The sequence below is a fragment of the Onychomys torridus genome, chromosome 7 (genome assembly GCF_903995425.1).
Source record: "Onychomys torridus chromosome 7, mOncTor1.1, whole genome shotgun sequence".
In the NCBI taxonomy this organism is placed as follows: domain Eukaryota; kingdom Metazoa; phylum Chordata; class Mammalia; order Rodentia; family Cricetidae; genus Onychomys; species Onychomys torridus.
Genome location: NC_050449.1, coordinates 16,847,439 through 16,856,403, shown reverse-complemented (window position 1 = coordinate 16,856,403; position 8,965 = coordinate 16,847,439). Strand labels below are relative to the sequence as shown.

Genomic DNA, 8,965 nt, shown 5'->3' with positions numbered 1-8,965 from the left:
TGAACTCAGATCATCAGGCACACGGCAAGCTCTTGTTCTGACTGAACACCTTGCTGGCTTTGTTCAAATCTTTTCAATCCACAGCCATCTGACTCTGGACAGGGAATGCTCAATACAGAGAACTAACTGGGGTCCATTTCCCCCATGGTGACTGCCCATCAGACTTGGCAAGGGACTTGAGATCATCTCCTCAGAAGGCTGGACACTGCTACCAGACCTAATCCAGCACTGGGGATGCTCCTGCAGGAGTTGCAGGAAGTTCAAGGCCAGGTCAGCTACATGAGACTCATTTTTAAAAAGTTGGAACGTGCCTGGGAGAATAGTTCAGTAGTTGTTTGTCTAAGGTATGGAAGCCCTTGGCTCCATCCCCAACACAAGAAAGGATTTCATGTACCTCAGGCTAGCCCCAGACGTACTACCTACCCAAAGCTGACTATGAACTTCTGCCCTCCTGCTGACCTCGAGTGCCAGGACTATTGAGATTGGTTTCTTGGGGCTTGAAGTTGGGGATTTCCTTGGTTACCTTCACTTTCTCTCCTTTTCCTCGTGGTTCGGGGCTAGAATGGACTTGTCCAGGCTGCCCTGGTACGGCTGGAGAAGAGCAGAGGGGAGTGTGAAGTCCACCGAGTAACTTCAGAGCCCGAGTCTCCTGCCCTTTCCTACAAGCCGGCTAGGTCCGCCTTTAGTGGCGACTCCATTAAAAACTGACTGCCAGGCAGCCAGGCAGCCAGGCACGGTGCTCACATCCCAGCACTGAAGAGGGAGAGGCAGAAGGGTGCAGCGCTCAGGCAGCCAAGCTACTTAGTGAAACTGAGACCTAGCCTGGGTTATGAGAGGCTTGGGGAGGGAGGGCTCAAAGCCAGTGCACGGGTTCAAGGCTGATGAAGAAGGGGGCGCTGTGAGAGCACTGATGCGCCTCAGCCACCTACGGTACCAAAATCAAACACGGAAGCCAGGAGCCTGGACTTGAAAAGCCGGAGAGGGAGAAAGAGTCATCTTTGGTTGCTTAGCCAGATCAAGGCCAGCCTGGGCTGAATGAGACCCTGACTCAAGGGGGAAAAAGCCAGTTATGAACCAGTATGGGAGCGAACACCTTTCTTCTTGGCTCCGTGGAGGCGGACACAGGAGGATCTTGAGTTTTAGGTATACCTGGGCTACCTACTGAGACTCTGTCTAAAAACAAAACAGACAAACAACCTAAGCTGGGCAGTGGTGGTGCTCAGCCTTAATCCCAGCACTCAGAAGGCAGGTGGATCTCTGTGAGTTTGCGGCCAGCCTGGTCTACAAATCAAGTTCCAGGATAATCAGAGCTGTTATAGAGAGAAACCCTGTCTGGAAAAACAAACAAAATACAATCTAAAACAGCAGGCGTAGAGGAAAGTACTAGGAGTCCACAGTGATGGTGGACACATGGCAGGGCCGTGTGGTCTCTATGTGGGGACCTCTTACAGTCAGGAGTATGCCTCTGTTTTCCACCTGCAAGGCTGAGCACTATGGTGATGCATCCCATTCCCAGGCTCAGATAACCATAGTGAAAGAGATAGGCCGAGGACATCCCAAGGACCTTTGTCATTGTGGCCTCTCCATACATAACCCCAAGAACCAGTCCAATGGGGACCATGCCCGACACCTTGAGAACAGAAACCAAACAAAAGAAGGTCAGGGGGTACAAGTGGGAGTCTTCCTGGGCGGGGCCAGAGGGAAGCAGAAGCTAATAAAATCATCAAAAATGCTAAACAGGGGGCAATACCCAGAGCTGGTGATGATGCAGAAACATCAGGAAGCAGCCTGGCATTGGTGGCGCACGCCTTTAACCCCAGCACTCAGGAGGCAAAGATAGGTGGATCTCTGTGAGTTCTAGGCCGGCCTGGGCTACAGAGCAAGATCCAGGAAAGGCACAAAGCTACACAGAGAAACCCTGTCTTGAAAAAAACAAAACAAAACAAAAAAACTACACAGAGAAACCCTGTCTGGAAAAAAAAACAACAACAACAAAAAAAAAAAAAAAGAATTAAAAGGTTGACTTCTTTTGTTTTTCACAGTTATTTTTATTTTATATGTATGAATGTTTTGCTTATATATATATATATATATATATATATATATATATATATATATATATATACATGTGCACCCTGTGTATGTCTGATCCTCGAGGACACTGGATCCCTGAACTGGAGTTAGAGGCGATTGTGAGCTAATTAACCGGTGCTCGAAGCAAACCCAGGTCCTCTGCAAGAGCAGCTGATGCTCTTAACTGCTGGGCATCCCTCCAGCCCCAGATTTTACCTTTGGGGGGGTGTTCAAGACAGGGTTTCTCTGTGTAGCCCTGGCTGTCCTGGAACTCTGTAGCCCAGGCTGGCCTCAGACTCACAGATCTGCCTGGCTCTGCCTCCCGAGTGCTGGGATTAAAGGCGTGCGCCACCACCACCCAGCCAGATTTTACTTTGTGAGGTAAAATTCTGTTTCAGGAATAACATTTTTAGGTTTTTGATTAGTGAAGCAGTCACAGTCATCTCTCAGGAGCAGCAGGGTGTTGTTACAGTGGGGTTCTGTATGTTGTTTCATTCTATAGCCCAGGCATGCGCGTTATGTAGGCTACCCTCGTACTTCTCTCTTTTCCTTCTCCAAGACAGGGTTTCTCTGTGTAGTCCTGGCTGCCCTAGAACCCACCCAGAGGGTCAGGCTTGACGACAGGTGCGTCTACCTCCAAGACATCTTCTTCCTTTCTTTCTTTCTTCCTTTCTTTCTTTTTTAAAATATGGAACGCTTCACGAATTTGCGTGTCATCCTTGCGCGGGGGCCATGCTAATCTTCTCTGTATCGTTCCAATTTTAGTGTATATGATGCCGAAGTGAGACCAGACATCTCGCTGGTCCTGGTTTGCTTGTTTGTTTTCGAGACAGAGTCTAATGTCGCCCAGGCTGGCTTCAATCTTATACCAATCCTCCTGTTAGCCTCTCAATGTCTAGGATTGTATATGGAAACCACTACACACCAGTCAGAAAAGTCAGGAGTTCAAGGTCATCTTCAGCTACATAGTGAGTTCCGGGCCAACCACAGGGGTACATAGTAAGATTCTGCCTCAAAAATAAGACAGAAAACAAAAACAAAGACAAAGAAACTACATCTTCATGTTACCCCGGTAGTAAGGAAAAGGTGCTTCAGAAACTAAAGATCAGGAAACAAGAGGGTGGATACAGTTTGGGGAGCACAGGTGCAGCTCAGTGACCACCTGCTTAGTATCCCTGAAGGTCCAGTTTCATCCTCAGCACACAAACTGATGAACAAGAAAAACCACCCAGGGCTGAAGAGATACTCAGCAAGCAGTTCTGAGCACACACTGCTCTTCCGGAGGACCTGAGTTCAGTTCCCAGCACCCACCTGGCAGCTCACACAGCCTATAATTCCAGCTCCAGGTCATGGGAAACAAACACAATGCAGCACCTTTTCTAACAAAGGGTTGAACAAGACAAATGACCCCCTCCCTTGCAATAAATAAATAGTGAAGAAGCCACTTGGCAGAAAATTTGAATTCCTCTAGGGGTCAGCACTTCTGGAAATGAAAATATGTATTCAACTTTCACTTCTCCAGAGTAACCTCACTGCTCTGGATCAGCCACTCTCATAAGAATTCGAGGCCTGGCTCTGACCACTCAGAGAGGCACAAGACCCCTTTGTGTTTGGAACCTTAAAAACCTGGTGGTAACCTAATCAAGGCTTTGCACCCTTCTACAGGAGTAAAACTCTTGCCTTGCTGAAGAACACTGGATTTTTTTTGTCATTTTCTTTGTTTGTTGTTTTTTTGAGACTGGTCTTCTCAAAACCCCGTGTAGCCCTGGACGTCCTGGAACTAGCTCTGTAGACCATGCTGGCCTCGAACTCGGAGATCTTCCAGTCACTGTCTCTTGAGTGCTGGGACTAGAGGTAAATGACATACCTGGCTATGAAATTTTCTTTAGAGCCCAGACTAATTTCTTGTCTGTTTTAATTTTCTCTTCTTTCTTCACCTTTTTATTTGTTTGTTTGTTTATTTATTTATTTATTATTTTTATTTTTTGGTTTTCTCGAGACAGGGTTTCTCTGTGTAGCTTTGTGCCTTTCCTGGAACTCACTTGGAGCCCAGGCTGGCCTCGAACTCACAGAGATCCGCCTGGCTCTGCCTCCCGAGTGCTGGGATTAAAGGCATGTGCCATCGCCACCCGGCTTCTTCACCTTTTAAAATCAGGTCTTGTTGCATCCCATCCCCTTCACTGCCCTAGAACCTGCTCACAGAGAGGTGGGAAGAGGGCGTTGTTGGTCCCCTTGTGAGGAATGAGCCAGACAAGGCTCATGCACACCTTCAATCCCAAAACTCTGGAGGCAGAAGTAGATGGATCTTTGTGAGTTTGAAGCCACCCTGGTCTATATAGATAGACCCAGGACAGCCAGTGCTACATAGAGAGACCCTGTCTCAAAAACAAAGAAACTCTGTGGCTGGGGAAGTCACAGGCCCTGGGGAGGAGGATATATACTACTGCTGTTTTGTTGAGTGGATATGGCATCAAAGTGCCTTCTAAAAATTATGTTTCTCTCCATTGTAGTGGGTAGCCATCCCAGCACTGGCCTGGAAGTTCCAACTCCCACTGAGGCTTCGGTAATGGCCACGCCCACAAGGCGGGGCGGAGGAGGAAGAGGAAGACCCAGGATCGCGAGGAGGGCTCTCTCTTGGTTCTGGGTCTTCCGCTTCCTCCTCCGCCCCGCCTTGTGGTCTTACCTCTCCAGGCATTGAACACAGATACACATACTCACACACAGACATACAATGAAAAAAAAAAATCTTCAAAAGACTATATGAAGGGAGAAAAAAGTGTGTGTGTGTGGAGCGGGGGCGTACTAGAGAGCCGACTTGGAGGTTGAGAGCATGCACAGCTCTGGCAGAGGAGTGGAATCCGTTCCTAACATTCACACCAGATTGTTTATAACCACTGTAACTCCAGCTGCAGAGGTTGGATGCCTCCGGCTTCCATGGGTGAGTGCACTTAGACGCACATACCCATGATTAAAATGATCAAATCAATCTTAAAAACAAAAGTCCTACTTTATTGTGATAAAACAGGAAAGGGTTTATGTCACCTTATAACTGACAGCCCATTCCTGAGGGAAGCCAAGGCTGGAACCTGGAGGCAGAAGCTGGAGACTGCTGCTTACTGACTTGCTCTCTCTATGACCTGGTCAGCCTGCTTTCTCAAAGTATCCGGTGTTTGGTTGGAACCTCCGGCTCACTCCTGCAGTCTAAGAAGCACCTCCTCCAAACCCCACCCTTTCAGAGAATCTCCAACAAAGAAAAGGCACCAAAAAACCCAGTTTGCCAGGCGGTGGTGGCTCACGCCTGTAATCCCAGCACTCAGGAGGCAGAGGCAGGTGGATCTCTGTGAGTTCGAGGCCAGCCTGGTCTATAGAGCGAGATCCAGGACAGGCTCCAAAGCCACAGAGAAACCCTGTCTCAAAAAACAAAAACACAACAAAACAAAAACCCAGTTCTGCATCCTTGGCAGGTGCAGCAGCTCCTCCCCTGAAATTGCCAGCCAGCACAAGTCCCTGTCTGAAGCACTCACTCTGTTTTTGACCATACGTGGGCACAAACCCAGCTTGTGGCAGACATGTCCGTCATCACCCCTCACCTATGGGCTATATAACTTCCCTGCTTTAGTTCAGGCATGTTACTTCTCCTGCCTTGATCTCTGGGACTGGAGAGCTCATCCAGGAGTTGCTTTGCTCAAATAAACCTGTTCTTTTACTTTTTCAATTACTGCATCAGTGGAGAAACCTATTATTGAGATACAGAAAACCAATTACCCAGGACTAACTGCTCAAGGATGGCACTGCCCACAGTGGGCTGCGCCCTCCCATATCAGTCACTGAGCAAGAAAACACCTCCACAGGCATCCCCACAGGCCAATCTGATGAAGGCAGTTCCTCAACAGAGGCACCCTCTTCCCCATGACTCCAGCTTGTGTCAAGGTAACAAAAACAAACAAACAAACAAAATACCACACTATCTTAGTTTTTCAAACTCAGTCGTTTTTTTTTTTTTTTTCTGACTTATTGTTGGTTTATTCTGTTTTTGCTTTTGAGACAGCATCTCATGCAGCTCAGACTGGCCAACACCTCTGAGCACAGGGTATGCCTCTGTGTCTGGTGTATGGCCTGCTGGGGATGGAACATAGGGCCTCTTGCAAGCTCGGCGAGTGCTCCACCCACATCTCCAGCCTTTCAAACTCCTTTCCATGGGGTCTGATGGAAAACCACGCCTTTTCCATCCCTGAGCCAGGCTCCCCAAACTGTGTACATTTGTGCTGATATCCCCAGCTTTGGGTCCCATGGTGCCCCTACACATTTATTTCGGCTATGTCTCACTCCTCATCAACCTGTCCTACATCTCTCCTGCCCCCTCCAGCCTCCCTCTGGGAGCACAGATCTGGAAGGCAATTTAGATCAACTTATTTCTGTCTTCCAGGGACAGGGCTATGAAGGGAGGGTTGCCAAGTCCCCAGGGCCTGGATTGTGACACACTTACAGCCATTGACTATAAAGACAACAGTTTCTTCAAGAAAGAATAGGGCGTGTGTACTTCAGCCATAATGGGCAGCTCTGGGGTGCTCTGCATATTCAAGTCAGCATCTTCCCCAAACCTCTGGGCTGCTGAGTCCCAGCATGTCAGCAAGTCAACTTGAGTTTTCTGGGGGCCTGGTGACTTCCCTGGGATGCAGGACTCAGCCCTCAACCTCTATCACATCACAATAGGAAGCTGGCTGTGCACACACCTTTAATCCCAGCACAAACAAACACCCCACAAGGGTAGGATCCCCACACCCACTCCAGTGGCTCACAACTGCCTGGAACTCCACTCCACAGAATTTGATGGCCTCTTCTGGCCCAGTGGGCCCCTGCGTTCATACAGCAGAGGACTCACATGGATACACACGCACAGACAGAAAAATTAAAATATAAAAGAACATAACGGAACAGTTGGAAGCTGGGACAAGATTGACAGGTGTGCCACCTCACGGCCCTGCTGGCTCCTTCTCCAAACAGGCCACACAGGACCCGAAGGAGATAAGCCTCCTATGGGCCACCAGGGCCACCAGGCAAAGTGCTCACTCAGTACTTATCATTTGAGTAGCTGACATCCACTGCTCCTCAGTCCTGGCGCAGCAGGTGCTCACTAAACCAGGGTGGATGAATAAGAAAGGGGCTTCGAGGGCCACACATTTTGTTTGTTTGGTTTATAATTTAATGAAAACTTTACCCCTTAAAGATATGAATACATGGGCTGGAGAGATGGCTCAGAGGTTAAGAGCACTGACTGCTCTTCCAGAGGTCTTGAGTTCAATTCCCAGCACCCACGTGGTGGCTCCCAACCATCTGTAATGTGATCTGCCCTCTTCTGTATACATAATAAATAAATAAATAAAATATGAATATGTTTACCTTTATTTTGTATGAATGTTTTGCCTGTGCTCCATGTGTGTGCGGTGCCTATAGAGGCCAGAGGGCATTTCGTCCCCTGAGACTGGAGTTACATGTGGCTGTGAGCCTCGGTGTGGGTGCTGAATCATTAAGGTTGATGGCAAGTACATTTAGCTACCGAGTATCTCGTCAGCCAACACACTGGCTTTTTTATTTTGTATTTTGTATTTTCTGAGAGTTAAACTCAGGTCCTCATGGTTGCAAGGCAGGCACTTTACTGACTGGTCCATCTTTTGTATTTTTTGTTTTTTTCTGAAACAGGGTTTCTCTGTGTAGCTTTGTGCCTTTCCTGGATCTCGCTCTGTAGACCAGGCTGGCCTGGAACTCACAGAGATCCACCTGGCTCTGCCTCACGAGTGCTGGGATTAAAGGCATGTGCCACCACCGCCTGGCTATGTTTTGTATTTTTGACAGAGTTTCATGTAGCCCAGTAAGCTTCAATGTAGCTGAGAATAATCTTGTACTTTTTTGTTTGTTTTGCTTTTGTTTTTGAGACAGCGTCTCATTATGTATTCCAGGTGGCCTGGAACTCACTCTGTAGACCAGGATGACCTCAAACTCACAGAGACCCACATGCCTGTGCCTCCCGAGTGCTGGGATTACGGACACGTACCCCGTACCCCACAGCTGGCTTCCTCCTTTGAGCCACCTCTGAAAACTTGTAGTGTCCTGCCTCCCCCGCGCGGCGGGCGGAGGGATATGTTTCTCTCTCTTCCACAAAGAATTCTGAGCCACTGATCGCTGTTGAAGCTGCAGAATTTTGAGTTTAAGGGACGATTTCCTTGAACTGCGAAATTACACTGGCCTGATGGAGCAGTTCCGAGAGTGGAATGCTGGAGCTGTCCTCCGGTGGTCGCTAGGGGGCGCTACTCCCATCGCAAACAATTGACGCCTCTCTGCTCCCACATCCTTAGGGTGCCCAAACGTGCTTCCCGTCCGGGTAAGGCCCTCCAAACTGTCCCCTCGTGCAGGGCGAGCGGGTCAGCAGTGTCTTCACACACTGTCTTGTGCCGTGTCGCGCTGGCACACGTTGGTTGAGGGCTCCATGTCCCCACTTACGCCCCCCCACCCCATTCTGCGCCCCCCCCCCGCCCTCTCTTCCTCCTTCTCCCGCCCCACCTTCCTCTTCCCCTCTACTTCTCCCCTCTCACTTCTCTTGAAGACAGATCTCTTGTAGCCCAGGCTGTCCTCAGACTCCATGTAGCAGAGGATGACTTTGAAATTCTGGCCTTAGTTCTCTACTGAGGGCATGTGGAAGCAACGCTGTGCGGACTCCCGCAGCCCTGGCTCCCGCCGGCGAGCCCAGGATGGCCTTGGAAGCTTTCTTTATTGGCTCTTTGTTTGCTTTCCTTCCTTCCTTCCTTCCTTCCTTCCTTCCTTCCTTCCTTCCTTCCTTCCTTCCTTCCTCCTTCCTTCCTTCCTTCCTTCCTTCCTTCCTTCCTTCCTTCCTTCC

The 8,965-nt window shown here is 49.0% G+C and overlaps 1 non-coding gene across 1 annotated transcript; it reads right to left on the bottom strand.

Moving 5' to 3' along the window:
- Positions 1-2,755: 2,755 nt before the first annotated feature.
- LOC118588191 lies at positions 2,756-2,864 on the bottom strand. The gene has a single exon (XR_004945580.1). It is a non-coding gene; the product is annotated as a U6 spliceosomal RNA (small nuclear RNA).
- Positions 2,865-8,965: the final 6,101 nt, after the last annotated feature.